The 27,217-nt window shown below is 44.3% G+C and overlaps 1 protein-coding gene across 3 annotated transcripts in view; it reads right to left on the bottom strand.

The window, feature by feature from the left end:
- The window catches only part of ALDH1L1 (aldehyde dehydrogenase 1 family member L1), a 113,031-nt gene that overhangs the window by 67,122 nt on the left and 18,692 nt on the right, over nucleotides 1–27,217 (bottom strand). Inside the window, exons 1-2 of one of the 3 annotated variants that reach the window (XM_021667039.2) lie at nucleotides 26,293–26,391; nucleotides 25,041–25,158 (exon numbers count right to left, since the gene is read on the bottom strand). The gene's annotated coding sequence lies outside the window, so the exon portion shown is untranslated. Of the gene's footprint in view, nucleotides 1–25,040; nucleotides 25,159–26,292; nucleotides 26,392–27,217 lie in introns of those variants that run through there. The other 2 variants (XM_012475792.3, XM_064362115.1) reach the window with 2 other exon arrangements.

Genomic DNA, 27,217 nt, shown 5'->3' with positions numbered 1-27,217 from the left:
CAGCAATGGCAGAGAGCCTGTCAGTCGTCTCTAGGAACTCCACCCCAGAGAAATGTAGGGCTGGCACTGACTGAAGTGATGAGGTGGGAGTGGGGCAGCAGTGCTGGAGGCCCAGGCCAGAAGGCCCTGCCCAGTGGAGAGCAGCAGGGGCAAACAGTCTGGCTGCCTTTCCATATGGAAGCTGTAGTGTTCAGGAGGCCTGTGACAGACAGTTCTGGGGGCAGCAGGGGTGGGCATTGTGGTGGAGACAATCACAATGGGCCTGTCAGGTATTTCTGAGAGTTCTAGTCCGGAGAAATGGACTGTGTGTCCAGAGTGCTCAGGCAGGGGTGGAGTGGCTATGCTGTGGTCTTAGGCCAGTGGACCTTGCCTGGCAAGGTGCAGAGTCAGGACTTGCAGTCTGTCCACTCCTCAGCACTGTGGATGCAGCTCCTGTCTTAGGTGCATACAAGATAACCCGGCCTCCCTTGATAGTGGGGCTTCAACAACTGGCACTGGGTGCTCAGGGATCTGAGGCCCATGGGTCCCCATGTGACCTTTAGCAGAAGCTTTGTCCAGACTCTAGGCAGCTTTGAGTCAGCCTAGAGGCCCCAGGTGGGGGCTAAAAGGGATCTTCTGGGCCCAGCTTGGCAAAGGCCCATGGCAGAAGTGTGGGTTCCTGGGGGCTCTTGCTCACTCACCCTTTCCCCTAGGTGACTTGGGAGCCTTCCCTGTCTCCATGCCAATCCCAGGTGGGCAGCTGTCCTGCCTCTCTCCTCTCTGCTCTCCATGGGTGACCATTGCTTCCTTGAATCCGATGTGGCCTCCTGGCCCATCCGCTTGAAGAGCCTGTGCTCACTTGCAACTCTTGGTTTTCTGTAGGAACAATGCACACTGGTGCATCTAGTCAGCCATCTGGGGGCTTCCCCTTTTGGTGTAGTTGTCTTTGCATTTATTCTGCTTGAGGTTTCTTGAACTGCATGAATCTGTGCCTGATATCATTTATTAGTTCAGCAGTCTGAGAAAGTCTGTGTCCGTTGTCTCCTCAAATAAGTTTTCTGTCTCATTCTCTTTCCTCTCCTAAACTCCAGTAACATTCATTTTAAATTATTTAACTGTGTAAAAAGCTGCCATGTTCTATATCTTTCTCTTCTTGTTTCTCTGTGAACTGCAGTTTGGTTATTTTCTATTGTCTCATCTGATAGTTCAAAAATTCTATCTCTGGATGGATCCAGCCTGCTGTGAAACCCATCCAGCAGAGTTCTTCATTTTGGAAAGCACTTTCAGTTGCAGTGTGCTCATTTGATTTTTTAATATATTTTAAATATCTGGTAAATGCTCCATCTTTTATCTCTATTTTCTTTAACATACGGTGTTTGGTTAACACCTTGTCTGCTGACTTGACTGTCTAGATTACCTGTGGGTCTGTTTTTCTCTTCATTATTGATCATACGCTCCTGTCTCCATAGATGTCTTATAATTTTTCTATTGACTGCCATTCATTATATATTTAAAAAGTAGATGTTCCGGATAATATTTTACTCTGTTAGAGAAAGTTCACCCTTTCCTCTGCTATGCAAATGTGGGGTGAGGGTGACAATTACCTTATCCTAGTTATGGATTGATTTTGGTTGATGTTTCCTTACAATTTTAGTAAAATGTAGTCTACGTCTAGTTTGCCCCTTTTTCTAGGACATAGTCTTCCAGGGCTTTCAAATTTAGAACCAGGCAGGTCTTTGTCTCCTTAGCACTGGGAGAGACAGGGTGCTTCTGTTCTTGTTTTCAGAAGTTTTTGGTTTAATTCTTGGCCTTCTATAGCTTAGAATTCAACAAATATCCTGAGGGAGAAATAGTCATATGTGTAAGGCCCTTCAAGACTCCAATGTTGTCACTTTTTTCCTGTGTGATCAGTAAAACTTCTGCTGGTTTCTCTGTCCTTAAAAGCAGTACTTGCCTGAATCAAACCACAATTCTCAGACTATTTCCCACATGTATTAGTGAGTGTCCACAGGGAAAAAGCAGCTAAAGAGTTTCACTTCACCACTGAAGTCTCCTTTCACTGAAATTTTACTCCCTCTTGTCAGTTTTGCTTCCAAAGGCTTCTGGTGCCTTAAAATTCACACACACAGAGACACACACACATGCACACACATACACATCTATCTATCTATCTATCTATCTATCTATCTATCTATCTATCTATCTACAGAGAGAGAGAGAGAGAGAGAGAAAGGTATCCAGCTTTTCAAATCGTTCTAAGTGGAAATATTGACCTGCTTTGAGCTATTCTATGCTATTCAACTATTTTAAAAATAAATTTTAAACACCTTGAAATTATGGGTCGCATTGCTTGTCATATTACTTTAAAAGATTTTAAAAGGAATGCATGACTATTTGTTTTTAGATGTTCATTCATGGACCATCTAAATAAAAAGGAAACTCTGAAATAACGCACATAAAAATGACAGTGCAGAAGCAAGCTGGCTTCACTCCTCTACCCCATAGAAAACCCAAAACAAACATACAGTGCCAAGATTTTCACTAGCAATAACTCAGAACTCAAATATGAGGATATCACAGTTCCTAGGGCCACAGAGAAGTAAAAAAAAAAAAAAAAGGCCAAGCCGGTGGTAAGAGATCAAATTCCCACAAGAGCAATGCTCTTTCTCCCATTCTGACCAGCAACAAGTGCATGGAAAATCTTTCCCCAACTGACAGTTTCTACACTGGAAAAAGTAATACTAAGGTGGTCAACCAGCTTTCCCATGATTTTGGGTTCCTTGGCAAGAGACTGCCCTTGCCTTAGCCCACGGGAAGCATTGTGACTGCCAGAGGGAAAAATATCCCTGAAGACAGGCAGAGACAAAGGGGCCAAGTAAGACTATCATCCCCAACCCCAGAAATTCTGCTCTATAACTCAGCCAAAGGAGATGCCAAATCAGAGTGACTATTCAGCAGCACTACGCTGTAGGGAGTATTCTCCACAGTCCTAGGCGCAAACCCCTAGCTAGTCATCCTGCTGGGACAATCCCTTTGGGACCTCCTCCATTTGAGACAGTCAGCTTTCTAATCATTTACTAGAGCTGAGGCAGACTTAGGATTAAAGTGCCACATAGAGCCAAAGGCAGCGACCTAGCAGCAAAGATTTGCTAAACAAATATATTCAGCAGCAAAGATTTGCTAAACAAATATATTCAATAAGAGTCAAAACAGGTCAGACAAAGAAAACTGGAAGAAATAATTAATCCTTCAATGAAAAGAAACAGACATATACCTATAAGAAGCAACAGCAAACAGGGAACCAAGACCTCCCCAAAAGGACAAAGCAAAAATTCAGTGACTGTTGGTGATTTCTGAGCTCTCTGACCAAGAATTCAAAATAGCAATTTTAAGGAAACTCATTGATCTCCAAGATAATACAGAAAAGCAATTCAGAAATTTGTCAAAGATATTCAACAAAGAGATTTTTAAAAATCGAACAGAAATCTTGGAACTCAGAAATACATTTGCTGAACTGAAGAACTCACTAGAGGCTCTCAACAATAGAATGAACCAAACCAAGGAAAGAAGCCACGAGCTCAAAGACCAAGTATTTGAAAATCCACAATCAGAGGAGAAAAAAATAAAAAAGAATGAAAAGGAATGAAGATGACTACCTAAAATAGAAAATTACCTTAAAAGACCAAATCTGGCTAACAACTTCCCCCAAAATTAAAAAATGTGTTTTCAGTCTGACATGCAAGGAAGTTAGAAATTGTCACTCTCATCCTCAAAGGACAAAAGCTGAACAAACAGAAAATGAACTCTTAGCTTCATTAGTGAATTGAGATCATAAGGCAAAACTGCTGCCCTCAAAATTGGAGATAAAGGTGAATGCAGAGAATCACATTTTACCAGAACAGAAACCTCCTTGGGAGCCAGTACCAGCGTAGGAAAACTTAACAAGGTAATTGATTTGCTGGAGGCGCATTGTGGACAAAGTTGGCAGCTAAGATTTCTGGGTAGTCTTAGAGGGACCCTCGCACTTTTGTGAATTTTACCTGCAGAAACCCTACAAGGTTCTTGATAGACAAACACCGTCACTTAAAATTCCAGCTCCCTTTCTAGCCTTATGCATTTCAAGGAAATCAATTCTCTTCTAACTACAAGCAGACAAAAAGAGCAGACAGTAAAACACAGATAAGATAGCTTGGCACAGAGGGAGGTGGGGGGAATGTCTCTTGGGTAACTGCAAACTTCAACCTCATACAATGGACCCTAGTAAAACAGTGGGCCTTAATAAACATGTTCCTTTCCCTTCAGGTGCACTAAGACAGGAAAGCTAAAAGCAGACTCAGGGGATATGCCTGCAGCTGCAGAAAGATATATGGAAACAGACACACCACTCTACCTCCCAGATAAGCACAACAAAGAGACACAGAACCAGTCCAAGCCTCTGATAAACTCTCCCAACCTGAATCCTTAAAAACTCTTAATCTGTAAAAGAGTGTGCCTCTGACCTAACTCAGGCAGAAGCTCCTCTCAGGTTTATTTTCTCTAAAATAAATCTGTCTGAACTGGCAAGCCATCTTTCCTATTTCTTTCTCTTTCTTTATTTCTTACAGTTCTTGTAATAAGGATTGGAGAAAAATTCCCTTCTATTTTTGGCAGGAAGCAAAGAAAGCAGTCATCTTTTTCTTAACAAATTACCCTCAATAGAAACTATTATACCAGAACCTAAGTGAATGGGCATCTACCAGGGCCTAACTAACCAAAGGGATGAAGAAAAAATTCAAATCCAGCCCCTCTAGGCTTTCTTATCACCTAAAAGGGGTAGAACTGGGATACACTTGTGAAGGTCACAGACCGGGGTGCAGGCTCACAGAAACACTAAGATCTAATTGTAGGATTGTAGAACACTCTCCCCACCCCAAAAAAGAATACCTTATCATTACATTAACAGGGCTCCTGTATAGTAACAAGAGGATTACAGATAAGAGAACTGCAAGGCAGAGCCTATTTAAGGAGTCTCTCGGAAAACCCAAAGACAACAGGGTAGACAAAAACAATAAGATGAAGACAGAAAATTATATCCTCTGACACCCACAGCTATAGCAAATAGTAAACACATTCTAACTCCTGGACAGATAAATATCAAACCTCATACTAAAGGCCTATCTACATCAGTACCTTTTACCCAGTACGTTATATCTGATTTTCCACAAAAGAATTACAAGATACATAAAAGACAAAAACACAGTTCACAAAGATGAAACAAGCACCTAAACCAGACTTAGATATGGAAGCAATGTTGGAATTATTAGGTGGAAAATTTAAAACAATGATGACTAAAATGCTAAGAGCTCTAATGGAAAAAGTGAAGAACATGTAAGAACAGAGGGGTTATGTAAGTAGAGAGATGGAAACTAAGAAAAAAATTAAAAAAAAATTCTAGAAATAAAAACCCTGTGATAAATGTGAAGAATGTCTTTAATAGGTTTATCAATAGACTAGATACAACTGAGGAAATAATCAATGAGATGCATGAAATAGCAATAGAAACTTCCCAAACTGAAATGCAAAGAGAAAAAAGGAACAAAAAAGATGAAACAGAATATCCAAGAATAGTGGAACAATTGCTGTAAGGCCGGTCACCTCGCCAGGAGCTCGGACACTCCCACTCCCCCTCCAGGAGCTCAGACATGCCCACCCCCCTCCGCGCCTAGAAACTACGTCACCACTCCACACCTGGCACCAAGCTCTGCACTCAGCACCTAGCTCACCATCAAAGAATCCCACCAAAATTCAAAAGAAGCCCCACCAGAACCTGCCCAATAGCATTTTGTCCCATCCAGGTCCCACTTCCCCTGGGCGGCCTGCTCACCGGAAATCCCGCCTACCTGCCAATAGCAGCTTGCCACATCCATGTCCTGCTCTCCCACAACCAATCAAATGCCTCCACTCCCTATAAAACCCCATGTCTGAGAGGAGTCTGCGCAACTTCTCCAGCCCCTCCTGTCAGACAGCAGAACCTTGCCCAGGAGCCGATTAAATTTCTTCATTTCAATAACTGACCTCTGTTGCCTCTCATTTAACCCTTACAAGTGGTGCCGAAACCTGGGAGGAGTTGTAAGACCCCTCCTGGGGAAACTGACTCCTCCACTCAAAGCCAGACCAGGGAGCCATTCCATCACAAGGTAGAGCCATTCCACCACAAGGTAAGACTTCTGTTGCCCACAACCCCTCCTACTGTTTGCCTCGTGGACTCCCTGCTCATAAACACTGCAGCATCAGAGACTCCTTCTCGTCTCTCACTGTGCGTCCAGGACCCCGGCTTCCCACCATGAGTCTGGGACTCCAGCTTCCCACCAAGGGCCCAGGGCCCTGGCCTTGTCTCGAGGACCTGAGTGTAGAGGAGACGTCCCTACACTCTTGTCTTCTCCCCGTGAGGGGTTTCTCAGGGTCAGGATTTTGAGGGAGACATCTCCACCTTCCTGAACCCTCTCACTCGCCGTGGGTCCAGGACCCTGGCCTCGTCTCATTTCTTGCCGTGAGTCCGGGACCCTGGCCTCATCTCGTTTCTCGCCATGGGTCCGGGACCCTGGCCTCGTCAGGGTCAGGATTCCAAGGGAGACGTCCCCGCCTTCCTGAACCCTCTCATATCCTCCGGTGTTTGGTAGCGTGGCCTGGGATGCTGAGCCGCTCTTCCGACCACCTCCACAGCAGCAACTGAGGTGTGGGTAATTAGAAGCCCCATTTGTAAATCTGGGCCCTACCCCACAGCGGAACCAAACCCTCGGCTTACACCACCAAAACATCTACCGCAAACTCATCCTTTGGCATATAAACTCCTATTAATTGAGTAACCACACTTTCAGTTTCTCTTCCTAACCTCGGCACAAGTAAGTGGATAAGCAAGCAGTAAATTCAGATTCGGCTGTATTCTTTGCTCCTGTTTCTGCTCCTATCTCTTAACTCTCTCTCTTTCTCTCTCAAGATGGCAGCCATTTCCTGCTCTTAACTCTCTCTCTCTCTCTCAAGATGGTGGCCATTTCCTGCTTTTGACTCTCTATCTCCCTCTCTCTCTCTGTCTAGATAATGGCTGTTTCCTGCTTTGTGGAGTAAATGTACTTTCAATTTCTCTTTCTACCCCCAGCATGAGTGAGTGAGTGAGTGAGTTTATGTGTAGTCCCACAGCCTGACGGCTATGGGGCTTGTGTGGGCCTCAACCCATGGTTCCATGGGGACGTCATAAGGCATAAGGGTGATTCACCTCTGGACCAAAAGTTCTGAGGTGATCAGGCCCAGGGGTTATACGGGTACACCTTAGCCAAGATGCCCTGAAACATCCCTTCGGGAACGTGGCGGGGAAGACATCAGACTGGTCTCCCATCTAGGGGGCATCCATCCTTTGTCCGTCAATATTGTATGTGGTTCTGTCTTTATTGTAGATTTGCCAGTTTTGTTAGTAAACTATGGGTAATCAGGAGTCCCGTCTAGACCCCAAGTCGCCATTGGGATGTCTAGTCCAAAATCTACCCAAACTGGGCCTCTCCATAAAAAAGAAAAGGCTGCTTTTCCTTTCCACCATAGCCTGGCCACAGTACCCCCTGGACAACCAATCTAAGTGGCCTCCAGAGGGCACACTCAACTTCAATGTCCTGACAGATTTAGATAACTTTTGCCAAAAAAACAGTAAATGGTCGGAAGTCCCCTATGTCCAGGCCTTCTGGTACCTGCAATCCCAACATGCCCTCTGCTCTTCTTGTTCCTCCACCCAGGTCCTGCTAGCCAAAGCCCCATCATTGCCTTCAGCCCCGCCTAATTCTGCACTCTCCGAAAACCTGGAAGACCTGTCCTGCCCTGCCCGCTTTACTAACCCTCCTCCTTATGTGAGGCCTCGACTTCTTTCTCCCTCTTCTCCCTCTCCTCCCCAAAGCCCTAATATGACTTCCCCCATCACTGCTCATACTCACTCTCATGACCCCCCACTCTTCTGCCCTTTGTGTGAGGTAGTCGGGGCCAAGGGAGTTGTACGAGTGCATGCTCCATTTTCTCTCTCTGACCTACCAGCTCTCGAAAAGCGCCTAGGGTCTTTCTCCACTAACCCAACTGCCTACACCAAAGAATTCTGCTATCTTACCCAGGCATATGACCTAAACTGGCATGACACATATATAATCCTATCCTTCACCCTCACCTCAGACGAGCAGGACTGGATCTTTACAGCAGCCTGAGCATACACTGATCAGGTACACCTAACTAACAACCAGATGCTGGTAGGCGTGGCAGCGGTCCCCGAGGCCGACCCTAATTGGGACTATCAGACCGGTCAAGATGGCTGCCGCCGCCGAGACCAAATGCTACAGTGCCTCCTAGCGGGCATGTAAAGCACAGTCCAAAAGGTAGTTAATTAAGACAAGTTGAGGGAAATTACTCAGGAACCTGATGAAAACCCAGTCGCCTTCCTTGACTGATTAACTAATGCTATAATCCTCCGTACCCAGCTGGATCCAGCCTCCTTAGCAGGGGCTACAGTCCTAGCCACCCACTTCATCTCCCAGTCGGTGGCTGATATAAGGAGGAAACTTAAAAAAGCTGAGGAGGGCCCCCAAACTCCCATATGGGACCTGGTAAACATGGCATTTAAAGTTTTTAATGGTCGAGAGGACAAGGCTGAGGCCACCCAACAGGCCCACCTACGGCAGAAGGTAGGCCTCCAAACCCGAGCTCTTGTAGCAGCCCTGAGGCTGGCAGCCCACCGAACATCCAGTGGAGGGGGTCCATTGAAACCCTTCCAAAATGCTTCAAGGGCCCCGCCCGGACCTGTTTCAGATGTGGTCAAGAGGGACATTGGGCATGGCAGTGCTCCTGTCCTCGTCCACCTCCCGGACCTTGCCCAAGCTGCAAACAGGCTGGACACTGGAAGGTTGAGTGCCTGTCCCAGACTACAGGCTCACCCCCCACACCTCTATGTGAGGGGCAGGCCAGTCCGCAGGAAGCACTTGAATTCCTCAGCCTTCTGGACGACTGACGTAGCCCAGACTTGATGACCTCCATCACCCTTGCCGAGCCCAGGGTAGCGCTGCAGGTAGCGGGTAAGTCCATTTCTTTCTTAGTGGACATGAGGACTACCTATTCTGTATTGCCTTCCTACTCAGGGCCTAGCATACCTTCCCAGGTTTCAGTTATGGGAATTAATGGAAAGCCTTCCTGCCCTAATCAAACTCATCCTTTAGCCTGTGTCCTCGAAGGACACCCCTTTTCTCACTCTTTTCTAATCATACCCTCATGCCCAGTTCCCCTGTTAGGATGAGATATTCTCCAGACTGTGGGGGCCACTCTACAACTTACTGGCCCCCCATACTCAAGCCCATCACCCACTCACCTCCTACTGCCCCTCCTAACCGACCCTATGCCCAGTCTCAACCCCTTGCCTCAACCCCCTATCCCTCGAGATGAAGGTGACTGTTGATAATGGTGAAGGTAATGATGAAGGTAATGATGAAGGTGATGATGAAGGTGGAGATATGGTGAAATAGTGATGATGGTGAAGGTGATGATGAAGTTGACAATGAAGGTGATGGTAGTGATGATTATGTTGTAGGTGATGATAGAGGTGATGGTGATGATGGTGAAAGTGGTGATAATCATAATGAAGATTAAGGTAATGGTGATGATGGTAAAAGTGATGATGCTGAAGGTGGTGATGATAAAGGTTGTGGTAATGACAGTGATGATAATAAGGGTGATAATGAAGGTGCAACAACCCCCAACCTTTCTCTTGGCTAATGCTAGTCGAAGCCATAAACTTCACTAATTATGTGCCTCCGTTAACAAATCCCCCTCATCTGCAGTTTCCCTCCAGACCTGGTTCAACCTGTCACGATCATCTACAGGGTCTGACACTACCCTAACGGGTATCCTGCTGTTCAAGATGCACTCCCAAGATCTCTTTCTCTGCTATGGAACAGCCAACAGCTCCAGCTGCAACACAACTGCAAAAGTAAGATCCACCTTTCACATGCCTCCAGGATGATACTTTTAGGTAATGAAAACCTAACCAAAGTTATAAATGCCTCCCTCCCCTCCCACTGTGTGCCCGTTACTCTAGTCCCGCAGTTAGAGGTATACAGGCAAGCTGAGCTCCTATCTCTCCTTACGCCTCCCTCTGCTCACCGAAACAAACAAGCAGTCTTCCTCCCAATGGTCATTCGTCTCTCTCTAGCATCCTCTCTAGCAGCAGCCAGGCTCGGGAGCAGTGCCTTAGGGTACAGTGTTACTTCAGCCGCTCAACTGGAAGACAAGCTATGTGTGGCCATTGAAGCATCAGCTGCCTCCTTGGCCTCCCTCCAGTGACAAATCACGTCACTGGCCCAGGAACAGTGCTGTTATTACATCAATGAATCAGGCCTAGTAGAAGAGAATGTCAACACTCTCCACCACCTCCAGGAAAACCTCCAAAAAAGCAGAATGCAGCTTCGCCTTTCAGCTGGTGCCAATCTCCCATGTTTACCTGGTTGACGCCTATCATCACTCCCATCATCATAATCTACTTACTACTAATAATAGCCCCTTTTCTTCTCAGGTTCCTGAAAGCTCGTATGCAAGAAATTGGATGAGTGGCTGTTAATCAAATGTTGCTTCATCCCTACGTCTGACTCCCAATGAGGCACCAGCCAACTGACCCATCCCCCTCACTCTGCCCCTATTCAGCAGGAAGTAGCCAGAAAGAGCGGCATCCTATATCGTCAACAAGGTCAGAATGTAAGGCTGATTGCCTCACTGGGAGCTCAGACACCCCCCGCACCTCGCTGGGAGCTTGGACACACCCCCCTCCCTCACCAGGAGCTTGGACAACCCTCCTCCCTCGCTGGAAGCTCGGACACATCCACCCCCCTCTGCGCCTAGAAACTACGTCACCACTCCATGCCCGGCACCAAGCTCTGCACCTCTGCACTCAGCACCTAGCTCACCATCAAAGAATCCCACCAAAATTCAAAAGAAGCCCCAACAGAACCTGCCCAACAGCATTTTGTCCCATCCAGGTCCCACTTCCCCTGGGCGACCTGCTCACCAGAAATCCCGCCTACCTGCCAATAGCAGCTTGCCACGTCCACATCCTGCTCTCCCACAACCAATCAAATGCCTCCACTTCCTATAAAACCCCACGTCTGAGAGGAGTCCAAGCGACTTCTCTGGCCCCTCCTGTTGGACCACAGAACCTCACCCAGGAGCCGATTAAATTTCTTCATTTCAATAACTGGCCTCCGTTGCCTCTCATTTAAACCTTACAATTGCAATAGATGTAAATCCTTATAATAGGAATATCAGATGGAATTTTAAAAAGAGAGAAAAGAATAGTAAAAATATTTGAAGTGAGGATGATGGAGAATTTTCCAAAATTACAGACAGACACCAAACCAAGATCCAGACAGCTCAGAGGAAACCAAATAGGATAAAGACCAACCCTCAAAAAAACCTATACTTAGGCATATCATATTCAAACTGCAAAAAATAAAAGACAAAGAAAATCTTCAGTGAAGCCAGGGAGAGGCAGGGCAGGGCACCTTACCTACAGAGGGAGAGAGATGAGAATTATGTTAGACTTATCTTCATAAACCATACAATCAGGAATAGAATAGAAAGAAATATTTAAAGAATTGAAAAAAAATCCATTAACTTAGAACTAGATTCCATCTATATGCAGTGAAATTGTCCTTCAAAAGTGGAGGAGGAATAAAGACTTCTCAAACAAAAATTGAAGGAATTGTCACCAGTAAACAGCCTTACAAGATATGTTAAAAAGAAGTTATTCAAAAAAAGAGAAATTAAACAAGTCAGAAACTCATATCAACGAAATAAAGGTGAAATAATTTTTTTCTTATTCTTAATCCGAGAGATAAGAATTTGTTCAAAATAATAATTTTGACAATGTATTCAGTGATTATAGCTTATGAATAAGTAAAATGAATGACAGCAGTAATAACAAGGCATGGTTGGGAGGAATCAGGAACACTCTGCAATAAGATCCTTACACTACCCATAGAGAGATATAGTGTTATTTGAAAGCAGACTTAAATTAGTTTTAAGTGTATATTGCAAACTGTAGGTCAACCACTAAAAAAGCAACAACAAAGAAGTAAAATTGATATGCTAAGAGAGAAAAGAAAATGGAATCATATAAAATGCTCAGTCAAGATCAGAAAAGACAGAAAAAAGTATGGAAGAATAAAGAAACAAAGGGCAAATAGAAAACAGTAATAAATATGGTAGATATTAATCCAACTATATCAACAATCACTTTAAATATCAATGGGCTAAATATATGAATTAAAACACAGAGACTATTAGAGTGAATAAAAAATCAATGCCTAACTATATGTTGTCTACAAGAAACCCATTTTAGCATAAAATGCAGGTAGATTAAAAACAAAGGGATGGATAAAGATATACCTGCTACCACTTATCAAAAGAAATAAGGAGCAGTTCTATTAACTTTAGATAAAGCAGACTGCAGAGAAAGGAAAATTATTAGGAATACAGAGGAGCACTACATAATGGTAAAGGGGTCAATTCTCATAGCAGACATAATGCTCCTTAATGTATATGTGCCTAACAACAGAGTGCTAAAATGTGTAAAGCAAAAACTAATAGAATTGCAAGGAGAAACAGATGAATCCACTATTACAGTTGGAGACATCAACACCTCTAGGTCAGTCCCCATTAACTGATAGATCCAGCAGGTTGAAAATCAGGAAGGACATAATTGAATTGAACAGCACCATCAATTAAGTGTATCTAATTGGCATTTATAGAATACATCATTCAACAACAGCAGAGTACATATTCTTCTCAAGCTCACATAGAATATTCATCAAGACAGAGCACATTCTGTGCCATAAAACACACAACAGATATCAATGATTTCTGCAATGTACTCAGATCACAACAGTATCACTAGAAATCAATAACAGAAAGATATCTGAAAAACATAAAAAATGGAAATTAAGTGACACACTTCTAAACAACATGTGAATAAACCAAAGAATATGTCTCAAGAAAAAATTTAAAGTATTTTGAACTAAATTAAAATGAAAATATAACATCAAAAGTTATGGGATGCTGCTAAAGTAATGTTTAGAGGGAAATTTAGAGTACTGAATGCATATATTATTAAAGAAGAAAGATCTAAAATCAAGCTTCCAAATTAGGAAACTAGAAAAAGAAGAGCAAATTAAATCCAAAATAAGCAGAAGAAATGAAATAATAAAAATGAGAGCAAGACGTATGAAATTGAAAACAGGTTGTCAATAGAGAAAACCAACAAAACCTAAAGCTCGTTCTTTGAAAAGATGAATAAAAATTGATAAGCCTGTAGCCAGGTTAACTAAGAAGAAAAAGAGAGAAGACACAAATTACTAATATCAGAAATGAAAGAAGGGCCATCAGTACTGATTCTATGGCCATCAAAAGGATAATAAAGTACTAGAATGAACAGCTCTATATCAACAAATTTGGTAAGTTAAATGAAATGAAATAATCCCTTAAAAGCACAATATTCCAAAACTCACACAAAGAGAAATAGATAATCTGAATAGGCCTATACTGATTAAAGAATTGAAGCCAATATCCAGTAGCCTTCCAAAATAGAAAGCATTAGGCTTAATGAATATGGCCAAACATTTAAGAAATAAATTATGCCAATTCTCTATGATCTCTTCCAAAAAAAATAGAAGTAGAGAAAATTCTGTAATTCTCTTGGGTCAGAATTACCCTAGTACCAAAACCAGAAACATTACAAGAAAGGAAACCAACAGACCAATATTTCTCATAAACATAGATGTTAAAATCCTCAAAAAATCAGCAGTAGAATCCAACAATGTTTAAAAAGAATTTATACATAACCACCACATGGAATTTATTCTAGGTTAAACACTTGATAGTCAATTAATGTAATCCATCACATGGACAGGCTAAGGAAGAATTATATGATCACATCAAGAGATCCAGAAAATGCATTTAATAAAAATCTTGTAGGAGATTGGTCAGAGTGGTGGGAAAAACTATAGGTAAAAGGAGAAGTCCATCTAAAAGGTCAGAAGGCTCTGCAAAGCTCCAGGAGAGAATGGCTGAAGACAGCTTTTCTATGACCCTGAGGCAGAGGGCAAAGAGTATGTGCAAGGGAGTGAAGGGGAATTTACCTTAAACAAATTTGTTTACTTATGTTGTCCAGGAACCAACCTTTAGAATATCCACATACAAATATTTGGCAGTTCTCTAAAAGAAGGAATGATGAATGTTAATCATCTACAGGTTGTGTATTGCTTCAGGCTTTCAGCACTGTGCCTGCACTCATAAAAGCAAGCAGCTCCAGTCTCTTGGGGCTGCACTCTGGCCACTGGAGCCAGGCAGTCACCTAGCTGCTCTTACATTGCATACCTGTGTCTGAGTACTCATTTCATCCATCAGCCCCAGCAAGTGGTGCCCCATGTGAGGAACGATGCAACGGATCATGATGGAACCCTTGAAAACGAAAGTGGAGTGACTGCGAAGTAATTGGTGCTCACTGGGGATTTCCAAGTTTGAGGGAATTTTCAAGCTAGGGTTTCATCATGGGACAACAGTTATCAGCACAACAAAAACAATATATAAAATTATTGAAATAGCTGCTTAACGCTAGTGGAGCATTGATCTCAGAGGCCCAATTAAGGGATCTAATGCAAACTGTTGCTTTTCATGACCCATGGTTCCCAGAAGAAGGTATGCTAGACCTAGAGCTCAGGGAGCAAGTGGGAAGAAATGTTAAACAATGTCATGCACAAAGGCAACAGGTCCCAGTAATGTTTTTAACCTTATGGGCCTTAGTTAGGGCTGCTTCGGTCCCACTACACACAGAAGAGCCCAAAAAGGGAAGGAACCATCACCTACCTTCCTTACCACCTCCTCTCTCAGCCCCGCCATTACTGGGTAAAGGTGCCACAGAAGAGACAAGAGATTTTCCCTGAGCCCCCTCCTTCAATAAATTGGGAAGAAGACAAGGGATATACTATAATTATGGGACCCTGCCTTAGGCAAGTGGCATTAGAAGGGCAGCTCTTGGCCTGCCAGGTGATGCAAGATCAACAAGGCAATAGGGTACACAAACCCATTACTTTCAACACTTTTAAAGAAATAAGAAAAAGCATTAGAGAAAATGGAGCCACTAGCCCATTTATGAGAGGATTAATTGAGGCCATAATGGACAACTACCCTATGACCCCATGGGACTGGTCAGTGCAAGCTAAAACAACTTGAGAGGCCAGTCAATCCCACCTCTGGAGAGCAGAATAAAATGAGTTATGTGAACAACAGGCTAACCAGAATCAAGTGGCCGGGCAAAACAGAACAGGTGCTATGCTCCAGGGGAGGGGTCCCTATGTTAATGTACAACAACAATTAAACTTTGTCTCCCAAGCCTATGCACAAGTGTCCTTGTGCACTTGCAGGGCTTGGGACTGAATTCCTGAAGATGGAGTTCAACAGGGATCTTTTGTAAATGTTAGACAAGGGCCTCAAGAGCCACTTGTTGAATTTTTAAACCACCTAACCAGGTGATTAAGAGACAGATTAATCATGCTCAGCCCGCTGATATCTTATTGTTGCAATTGGCCTATGAAAATGCTAATGCAGACTGCCAGCATGCAATGTAGGCAATCAGAGGAAAGGCAGCTACAGTAGGAAACTCATACGAGCATGTCAGCTAGTGGGGACTAAAACACACAAAGCCAGAATATTAGCTATGGCGTTAAAACCTCCTAAAGTGAAAAGGGAGAAAAACCCAAATATTTTCTAGGTTGAAAGCCAGGTGATATGAAGTGGGAATGCCCCAATAATAAAGACCAAAGTAACTCGGGAAAAGAACCCCTTCTACATGCCCCCGATTTAAAAAGGGAAGACATTGGGCAAACCAATGCCAGTCTAAATTTTATAAAAACATCAATTCCCTAATTAATCAGATGGGAGACTTCATGAGGGACTGTCCTCAGGCCCTATTCTAAACTGGAGTAATGCCAGTGGCTTTTCTCTGTCAGATGGAAGGCCCACAGTCCTCTTTTTCAGAGCAGCCACCTCTGGAGTGCAGGGCTGGACTCACTCTGCCTTGACAATTATTGCTAAAAGAAGAAGACCCAAAGAAGGTTGCTACAGGAATCTGGGGCTTGCTGCCTCTGGGAACAGTGGGATTGGTCCTAGGTCAATCAAGCCTATCCAGTAAAGGAATCACTATACTCACCAGGGTAATTGATAGTGATTATCAAGGTGAAATATTACTTACGATGGAATGTAAAGGTTTAACATATTCTTCCCCTGAATCAAAGATAGCTCAGTTACTACTTTTACTATATTGGGTCCTCAACACCCCGGGAAAGGTAAGGGGATAAGGACGTTTTGGAAGCACAGGAGCCACAGGAATATATTGGAACCAATTAATCAGTGACCAGAGACCCATGATTACTTTAAAAATTGGAAATAAAAATTTTACTGGCTTATTGGCCACAGAGGTAGACATTTTGATTATTAGTGATCAAAACTGGCCTTGGATCAATCAAAAACAGAAAATTGTCAGCATCAGGGAAGTGCACACAGCCAAGCAGAGTCCACATCCCCTAACACACTGTGATTCAGAAGGAAGGAAAGCAGGCATACAACCTCTAATCATGCCCATTCCTATTAATCTTTGGGAATGGGACCTATTAGCCCAATGGGGGTCTCCCTACACACCCCTTTTTATTAATGGCCACTGTTGAGGTTCCTCCCCTACCCCTAACATGGTTATCTCAAGATCCACTCTGGGTAAAACAATGGCCTTTAAAGGGAGAGCAATTACAATGAGCCCATGAATTAGTTGAGGAACAATGGAAAGCCAGACATACAGAACAATCAAACAGCCCATGGAATTCACCCACTTTTGTCATTCCCAAAAAGTCTGGCAAATGGAGACTTTTGCATGACTTATATGCTAGCAATGCTAATCCGCAATCTTTGGGGCCCTTTCAACAAGGGCTCTCTTTTCTGTGGCAATTCCTTGAGATTGGCCTATAGTCATTATTGACTTAAAAGACTGCTTTTCTATTATTCCCCTTGCAGAACAGGACAGAGACAAATTTGCATTTACAGTACCAGCTATCAATAATGAAAGGCCAGCTCACTAATTTCACTGGGAGGTGCTTCCTCAAGGAATGTGAAACAGTCCTACCATGTGTCAGTATCACATGCATCAGGCTCTGCTCCCTAGTAGAAATGAATTCCCCAATTGTAAAATCATCCACTATATGGATGACATCTTACTGGCAGTTCCAACAGAGCTAATACTTCTGAGTTTACATGCCTCTGTCAAAAGGAATATACAGTTAAAAGGCTTAATCGTAGCACCTGAAAAAGTACAGATGTCCTCCCCTTGGAAGTATCTTGGATACATACTAACATCCTGGTCAGTAAGACCTCAAAAGGTTAAATTAAACACTGACAACTTACACACCTTAATGATTATCAAAAATTATTGGGTGATATTAACTGGCTTCACCCCACCTTTGGCATAACTACTAACAAATTACAGAACCTGTTCTCTATCCTAAAGGGCAATGCAGCCCTGGACTGCCCCAGGGATTTAACCCCAGCTGCAAAAAGGGAAACTGAAGAAATAGAACAGGCTATTTCCCAGAGGCAACTAGATAGAACAGATATTCGATACCCACAATCTTCAGTTCAATTATTTGTATTTCCTACTAAACATTCCCCAACAGGATTAATAGGACAGATGACCCCATGGGTTTTTTGCTCACATACTGGGACTAAAACACTGTCGCCCTATATCCAGCTAGTTATTCAAGTCATTTTTGTAGGCTGTAAACAGTGTAATCAATTGCAAGGTTATGACCCTGCTATACGGTCAGAATACCTTTAAATAAAAAAAAATTCAAAGCGGTCCTAACCTTATCTTCAGATAGCACTCTCTGGTTATATGGGCCATCTTAGAACATGCCCTTCCTGCTGACAAACTATTCCAATTATTACCTCATACATCTGTGGTTATGCCTACAAAGGTAGTCCACTGCCTTAACGCTTTTCACTTGTGGCTCTGGTAAAAATGGAAAAGCAGCATCTGGTGGGAACCACATAACTCCCTCACCTGATCTGGATTTACTAGTACTGAGAGAGCTGAAGTTGGAGCCCTAATATTGGCCCTGGAAACAATTTCTGCTCAGCTTGTCAATATTGTTAGTGACTCTGCTTACTCCGTTTATTTATTGCAAAACCTTGAAACAGCCCTCATTAAGTCCACTCTTGAGCCACACTCTGTGCCCCTTTTCTTCAATTTAAGCAATTGCTGGATCAATGAACATATCCTGTTTGTATCACACACATTTGGGCCCACAGCTTGCAGCCTGGCCCACTGGCTATGGCAATAATCAAGCAGACTTGCAGGTCATGACATCACTACTTGACCGAGCTACACAATCACATCAATTTTTCCACCAGAATTAGATAAATTCATCTAAACAATTTCAGCTTACTCAAAGACTAGCTAAACAAATTATCCTGCAATGCCCAGATTGCCAGTTCACAGGCATGTCTCCTCCCTCAACAGGTATTATCCCTAAGGGACTGGAGCCTAATCAGTTATGGCAAACAGATGTTAAAAACATCCCTGAGTTTGGAAAACTAAGATATGTACATGTATCCATTGATACCAATTCCCATGTAATTAGCACTCATGCTCTTCCTAGAGAGTCTGCCCGATATGCCATTAAACATCTTCTCTTAACCTTTGCATTTATGGGACGGCCCACAAAGATTACAGCTGATAATGGTCCGGCTTACACCACCTCACAACTTCATCAATTTTGTCAGACATGGAACATCCAACATTCCACAGGTATCCCGTACAACCCCCGAAGACAGGCCATAGTGGAACGTGCCCACTTCACCCTTAAAAATATGCTCAGGAAACAAAAAAAGGAGGAATATAAGTAAAGACTCTGCAAAACTACTAGCACAAGTCTTATTTACCCTTAATTTTTAAAATTTAGACTATAAATTTCAATCATCCATAGAAAAACATTTTGCAAAAGCCCCTCAAGACATAAAACGTGGTTTTATGGAAAGATGTAAATAGTAATGTATGGTGTGGTCCAAATGACTTGCTAACATGGGGGAGAGGATACACTGTGTTTGCATCCCCTCAGGTCCCTTTTGGATTCCAGCACAAGGCATCAAACCTTACCACGGTGTGGCTGGGACACACAACCCCATACTAGAAATGAAGAAAATGACCCTGCAAGACCCGCAACAATACAGCTTCCTTGGATGACACAGTCCCCAGACATTACATGGGGTGGATGCTGAAAAATATGAATTAGGAGGCTGAATGAATCCTGCTCAGGACACAGACACCATTCACTCCAGGTAATTTGTTCCTTGCTATGCTTTCTGTTGTACATTGCAACACTTGTAGGGTATTGATTTTTCTTATTTTCTCACTCCACCTGCAACCCATATATGCCACACTCTATTGGGCCTATCTTCTAGATCTGCCCTTCTTTTGCCCTGTTACTTGGGCAGACACCCTCTTTCCAGCCTCTAATAACATAATTGCTTGGCTGGGAGGGGTTGAGATACCCACAATGGGGTTTCTTAGTAACGGCACACATTGGACTGAGATGCCAAGTAACACTACATACCACTCCACAGTTCTCCCACTGTGCGTCAGTTATAACAGTTTTAACACTGATATGTACCTGCCCAAACCAATTATGACTCTTGCACACTACAAGCTCTTGAGGCTGCTATAGACTATCTTGGGGAATGACAGGATGCGCTGGCATTCCAACAGCAATTAAACTGCAAGTGGGAGCATAAACATATTTGTGTCACCTCCTTACCATGGAATCAATCAATACATAGTTAGGATGAGGTGAAACAACACCTCTGGGAAACTCTACTTGGTAATTTAACAGCAGACATAAAGCACCTTAAAACTAAAATTCAAGAATCCCTAAATGTCATCAATCAGCATGCCCAACAAGCAACTATATGGAAAGATATGCAAGAACATCTCTCCTGGATAGATCCCCACTCCTGGGGGTAACTCCTTGATTGGAAGAGATTATTACTAATTATATTCATGTTTGTCTTATGTTATTTACTGGTTCTAGGATGCAAAGCCAGAGCACAAGCTGTAACCACTGAACCTGTCAAGCCTGTTGCTGCACACATCTGTACCCTTCAATCAGCAAAACCTGATGCAAAAAAAAAAAAAAAAAAAAAACAGAAAAGGGGGAGATGTAGGATATCAGCCAGAGGGGTGGGAGAAGCTATATGGAAAAGGATCAGGCCTTCTGAAAGGGCCAAAAGGCTCTGCAGAGCTCCAGGAGAGAATAGCTGATGGCAGCTTTTCTATGACCCTGAGGCAGAAGGCAAGGAGTATGTGCAAGGGAGTGAAGGGGAATTTACCTTAAACAGGCTTGTTTACTTATGTTGTCCAGAAACAACCTTTAGAATATCTGCATACAGACATTTGGCAGTTCTCTAAAAGAAGGAACAATGAATGTTAACCATATACAGATTGTGTATTGCTTCAGGCTTTCAGCATTGTGCCTGCACGCAATAAAAGCAAGCTGCTCCAACCTCTCAGGGCTGCACGCTGGCCACTAGAGCCAGGCAGTCACCTAGCTGCTCTTACAGTGTATACCTGTGTCTGAGTACTCACGTCATCCATCAGCCAGAGTCTGTGGGACAGACCTGGCAAAATGTAACAAATTTATGATAAGAACTTTCAGCAAACTAGTAATAAATGGGTACTTAACTTGATAAAGAAGACCTATGAAAAACCTAGAGCTAACATCATACTCAATAGAGAGAAACTAGAAGCTTTCCCCCTAAGATCAGAAATAAGGCAAGGATGTTTCCTCTCACCCTTCCTATTCGACATTATACTGGAAGTCCTGGCTAATGTAATTAGAGAAGAAAAGAAAATGAAAAGTGTATAGATTGGGAAGGAAGAAATAAACTGTCCTTGTTCTTAAAAAACATAATGGGCTATGTGAAAAATGTCAGTAAAGCAACAGAAAACTGGAAATAATAAGTTATTCTACCAAAGTTGCTGGATGTAAAGTTATGGTTAATATACAAAAATCAATTACTTTCTTATATACTAGCAATAAACAATTGGAATTTGAGATTAAAAACACAAGACCATTTACATTAGCACTGAAAAGTGAATTACTTATATATAAATCTAAAATATGTCAAGATCTATGTGAGGATAACCATAACTAATAAAAAAATTAAAAAGATATATAAAGAAATGAAGAGATATTCCATGTTCATGGATAGGGAAACTCAATACTGTCCAGATGTCAGTTCTTTCCAACTTTATCTATAGATTCAATGCACTTCCAATCAAAACCCCAGAAGTTATTTGTGGATATCAACAAACTGATTCTCAAGTTTATGTGGAGAGATAAAAGACCTGGAATAGCCAACACAATATTGAAGAAGAACAAAGTTAGAGGACTGATACTACCTGTCCCCAAGACTACTATAAAGCTAGAGTAATCAAGACAGCATTGTATTGGCAAAAGAATAGTCAAGTAGATCAATGGAACAGAATAGGGAGCCCAGAAGTAAACACACATCAATACAGTCAACTGATCTTTGACAAAAGGACAAAGGCAAGACAATGGAGAAAATCTGCATTGCACAAAAATCACACAAAAATCTGTACACTGATGTTTATAGCATCTTTATTTGTAACTGCCAAAACTTAGATGTGACTTTTTAGATACAACAATAAAAGCACAATTTGTGGAGAAAAAAATGGTATATTAGACTTTATTAAAATTAAAAATTTCTGCTCTGCAAAAGCTGTTAAGAGAATGAAAAGACAAGCCATGGTTGGGGAGAAGAGACATATCTGATAAAGGACTGTTATCCAAAATATACAAAGAACTATTAAAACTCAACAGCAAAACAAACAACCCAATTTTAAAATGGGCAAAGTATATTAACAGACACCACACTAAAGAAGATATGCAGATGGTAGATAAGCATTTAAAAGATGCTCAACTATAAGTCATTACGGATTGCAAATTAAAATGTAACAGTTCTAATATACGTAAAATATGACATACTACTATACACATATTAGAAGGGTTAAATTCAGAGCACTGACAAATGCTGATGAGGCTATGTAGCAGCAGGAACTCTCATTTATTCCTGGTAGAAATGAAAAATGATGCTGCCATTATGGAAAAAGGTTTGGTAGTTTCTTATAACATGAAACATACTTTTACCATATGATCCATCAATCGCTCTTGATATTTTCTCAAATGAGAAGAAAATTAATGTCCACACAAAAACCTGCACACAAATATGGATAGCAGCTTTATTCACTACTAAAACTTGGGAGTAACCAAGATATCCTTTAGCAGGTGAATACAGAAATAAACTGTGGTGCATTCACATCCATACAACAGAGTAGTACTCAGTGATAAAAAGAAATGAGTTATCAAACCACAAAAAGACATGGAGGATGCTTAAATGCATTTTGCTAAGTGAAAGAAGCCAGTCTGGAAAGGTTACATAATGTATGATTCATACATACTCTATGACATTCTGGAAAAGACAAAACTACAAAGACAGAAATCAGTGGTTGCCAGGGATAGGGTTGGGGTGGGGAGGGCTAGGGGATGGATGGGTAGAGTATAGGAGAGTTTCAGGTCAGTAAAATTATTCTCTATGAAAACCATAGAATGTATAACACTAAGAGGAAATTCTAATGTAAACTATGGACTTTCATTAATAATATTGTATCAATATTGGGTCATCAAGTATAACAAAATTGGCCAGGCATGGTGGGTCACACCTGTAATCCCAGCACTTTGGGAGACCAAGGCAGGCTGATCACTTGGGGCCAGGAGTTCAAATCCAGCTTAGCCAACATGGTAAAACCCTGTCTCTACTATTATAAAAGCACAATAATTAGCTGGGCGTGGTCATGCACCTGTAATCCCAGCTACTCAAGAGGCTGAGGCACAAGAATTGCTTGAACCTGGGAGGCAGAGACTGCAGTGAGCTGAGATTATGCCACTTCACTCCAGCCTAGGCAACACAGCAAGACTGTCTAAAAAAAAAAAAGGTATAACAAAAATATATCAATGAACAATGTTAATAATGGGGGAGGCCGGGCCTAGTGGTTCATGCCTGTAGTGCCAGCACTTTGGGAGGCCAAGGCAAGAGGATCACTTGAGCCCAGGAGTTCAAGACCAGCCTGGGCAACAAAGGGAGACCCATCTCTAGAAAAAAAATTTAAAATTAGCCCGGCATGATTGTGCATACCTGTAGTTCCAGCTACTTGGGAGGCTGAGGCATGAGAATCACTTGAGTCCAGGAGTTCAATGCTGCAGTGATCTGTGTTTGTGCCACTGCACTGCAGCCGGAGCAACAAAGAGAGACCCTGTCTCAAAAAGGCAGAGGCCAGGTGTGGTGGCTCACACCTGCAATCCAAGCACTTTGGAGGCCAAGGCGGGTGGATCACCTGAGGTCGGGAGTTCAAGACCAGCCTGACCAACATGGTGAAACCTCGTCTTTAAAAATAAATAAATAAATAAATAGGCAGGAAAAGAAGGAAAAGAATAGAAAGAAAAATAGGGAAAGTGTGGAGGGAGGGACAGACTAAGAATATGGAACTCTGCACTTTGTCCTCAGTTTTTCTGTAAACCTAAAACTTCTCTAAAAATGTCTATTAATTGAAATAAGTAAATTAACCTAACTCTCTAGTACACATCTTACTCCAAAATACAGTCCAATTGGGTTAAAAATGAGCATTTGAAAGTCAAATATAAGAAGAAAACATTAAATTATTAGAAAATATTGGTAAATACTGGGTTTTACAAACCTGACACTGTTAAAACACCCCAACAAGTAACAAACCACTATAATTTTGTACAGCTTAAGAGTGTGTGCGTGTGTGTGTTTACCTGCAGGTTAAAAGCCTGGAAGAGTTTACACTGAAATGTTGAAAGTCACTGGGTAAAGCGTTTTGGGTTTCAGAGTTTTTTGGCAACTGTAATTATTTTGTTTTCTTATCAGAATGTTCTTTTCATACCGTACATGATTACTTGTAAAAAAAATTAAAGGGTACATCCCCCCCGCCTTTGGCTGCAGGGAGGCAAAGTCCAGGTGGCCACTAAGGGGCCGTTGTCACAGTCCAGGGAAAGTGAGCATGTTAGGCACAGGAGCCTCGGGAGGGGCCTCAGTCAGGCTTGGCCTTTGGCCCCAGAAAGACAAAGGCCAGTGAGGGAGAGGGGCTGGGAAGAGCACATAGAGCCCCTTGTGGGCCATATGGGCGGCCTCCAGGCCTCTGCCTCCTCCCCCAGTCATTGCCGCTCAGTGTCCTTTCGCTTGGTTGTGTGAGGACACTGGGAGGCTTCCTGGGCCTCCCAACCCTCCTACCCAATTCCCAGCCCAGGCCTGGAAGGACCCAGCTTCTAGGCCGTGGGGCTGGGCTACCCTGCAGGACTGCAGCTCTGAGCCGTCTCTTCTGGTGCTGGGGCCCTGGGACCCAAGAACGCAGCTCTAGCACCAGTCCAGAGTGTCTCATACCTCCCACTGCCCTTTGGAGGGCCCAACGCCGACTCCTCTCCTGCACTCAGCCTTTTTGGTCTGGCACTAGGCAGGAGGCCACTTCGTCCCTTGGAGGTCATGCTCTACCCACTTTCTCTCCGACAGCCCTCTAAACAGGGAACAGGCCACGTCCAGAGACCTGGCCCTCTGGATCTTAGGCCTCAGGCTAACCTTGGGTAAATCCATCTCTGAGCCTCAGTCTCCTTGTCTCTATAAGGGAAGCCACACCGTTGTCTTCCCCCATGACCAGGAGAGTTAATGCTAGCAAGAACACAGCAGCCGGCTGGGTGCGGTGGCTCATGCCTGTAATCCCAGCACTTTGGGAGGCCGAGGCAGGTAGATCACGAGGCCAAGAGATTGAGACTACCCTGGTCAACACGGGGAAACCCCGTCTCTACTAAAAATACAAAAATTACCTGGGTGTGGTGGAGCTGCCCTGTAGTGCCAGCTACTCGGGAGGCTGAGGCAGGAGAATCGCTTGAACCCGCGAGGTGGAGGTTGCAGTGAGCCAAGATCGCGCCGCTGTACTCCAGCCTGGTGAGAGAGCCAAACTCCGTCAAAGAGAAAGAAAGAGAAAGAGAAAGAGAGAAAGAAAGAAAGGAAGGAAGGAAGGAAGGAAGGAAGGAAGGAAGGAAGGAAGGAAGGAAGGAAGGAAGGAAGGAAAGGAAAGTAAAGAGAAAGAGAAAGAAAAAAAGAAAGAAAAAGAAAGAAGGAGAGAGAGAGAGAAAGAAAGGAAGAAGTTAACATTCTTCGAGGGTTTCCTAGGGCAGTCTCATGTAATTCTCAAGCAACCTTGGGAGGCAGGCACTACTGTTTATTGTCCCTCCGGATTTTAGAGACAAGAAACTAAGATTCAGAATACAAGAAACTTGCCCAAGGTCAAGGAGAAGTGGAGGCGTGGGGAGGAAGCAAAGTCACATGACACCAGAGCCCAAGCCTCCGAACTCCAAGTCTGGGACTACTGATTAAATTCTGTCTCCGTCTGCACTTAGGGAAGATTCTTTTCCTCTCGTAGGCAGGTGCCCGCGGGGCCTGAGCTCTCGATAGCGGGGCCCCAGAGGCCACGTTGTGGGGTCTGCTATCTGGCCTCCCTCTGCACGCGACTGCCCACCTGAGCGCAGTGGTGGGAGCTGAGACTCCAGCGCAGCCCCTGAGCGCTCACGTCGACCCCTCCAATCACAAAAGGCCCTCGTGCCGGGACCCCCGATTTGGCCAATCAGGGAAGACCTTTCCCTGTCCCAGAATGGGGTTGAGGGGTCCAGGAAACAAGTAGTCTCCAGCCACAAAACATGGCGTCACCTTCCGCTGGCCCCTTTTTCTTATTAAGCCTCAGTTTTCTCTTCCATAAGCCAGGGCAGCAGTGCTCACCCCACAGGACGGCGCCAGCTCCGTAAAGGCCCTACCACCACGGCCAGCCACATTCTCGGCGGGCCAGTCCAGGTCCTGGTGCTTTAGCCTGACGACCCCTGGCCAGGTTCAGGCTCGATTGCTCCAAAGAACTCCGGACCCATACCCCGAGCCCGGCGTGCCAGCGGCAATGTTCCCGGGCCCCGCAGGAGCTCTTGCGGTGGGAACCGAGTTCTGCAGCCCCCCGGAGCCCCGGAGTCGCAGCCGGGGCAGCCTCCCTTCCGAGGGGCGTCCTGCGCTCTCGGGAGTGCAGAAACTCACCGCGCGCTGGAGAAGGTGCAGGTGTCTCCGGCAGGCTGGACCTCTGTGAGCCGCAGCCCCGAAACTGGGGATGGTGCAGACCCGCCCTGGCAGCCAGGAGGTGGGACCGGTCCCCGCCCGTCCACGAGCTCTAGTTAAGGACAGAGCCCGCGAGGGGAGGGGCCCGGGGCGGGCGGAGAGTCAGCCGGGTGGGTGGGAACGGCGCTCACTGGCGGTGGGATTGTGGCGGGGCCGCCCCGCAGCCTCTCCGGGCGGGCCTATAAATGCTGTGTAAGCGCCTACCCAACAGGGGCTTGCACAGCCCCACTTAGGTCAAGAACACCTGCCGTGGACCCTTGGAGAATTCCTAGGGCTTTGAAAAGGCCGAAGCACCCAGCAAGGCTGGCAGTTCTGAGCACTGGCAAGGCTAAGTGGGTCAGAAGAGACCCTCGCCAAGCCGGTGACTCACTCACTCACTGACTCTTGATGGGCCAAGTACCTGTCATGTGCTACGGACACAGCAGAGTCAAAGGAGACGCTGCCCTCCGGGAATTTGCAGCCCCCTGGAGAGATGGCCCCTTAGCAGCTGCGCATCTGGGTGGACAGCGGACCTCCCGCCCGCCCAGTGCCTACCCGCCTCTGCAATTCCCTTTCTCCGCTCTCCCTTCTACCCAGCCCAGGTGCCGCAGACCCCTCCCCGGCTTCCCAGGGATCCTGACCAGCCCCGCCTCAGGCGGGGCTCTGTAGAATGCCGCTAGCGGTAACTGCGTGTTGTTTCTTGACTGCAAGCCTGTGTCCACGCGGCTCCTTCTCCTGGAATGCCCTTCCCACCACACCTGCGACTGGACTGCTCTGTGCCCTGCTAAGCCTCACTTCTTTTCAGGCGTCCCTCTTGCTGAGCCCCAGCCACCTGGCCCTCTGCTCAGTGCCTGAACACAACAGGCTT

Source organism: Aotus nancymaae, unplaced genomic scaffold, assembly GCF_030222135.1.
Source record: "Aotus nancymaae isolate 86718 unplaced genomic scaffold, 86718_ANA_hifiasm-v0.15.2.pri h1tg000046l, whole genome shotgun sequence".
Taxonomy (NCBI): domain Eukaryota; kingdom Metazoa; phylum Chordata; class Mammalia; order Primates; family Aotidae; genus Aotus; species Aotus nancymaae.
The sequence above is the reverse complement of the archived record's forward strand: the minus strand, read 5'-3'. Positions and strand labels throughout refer to the sequence as shown.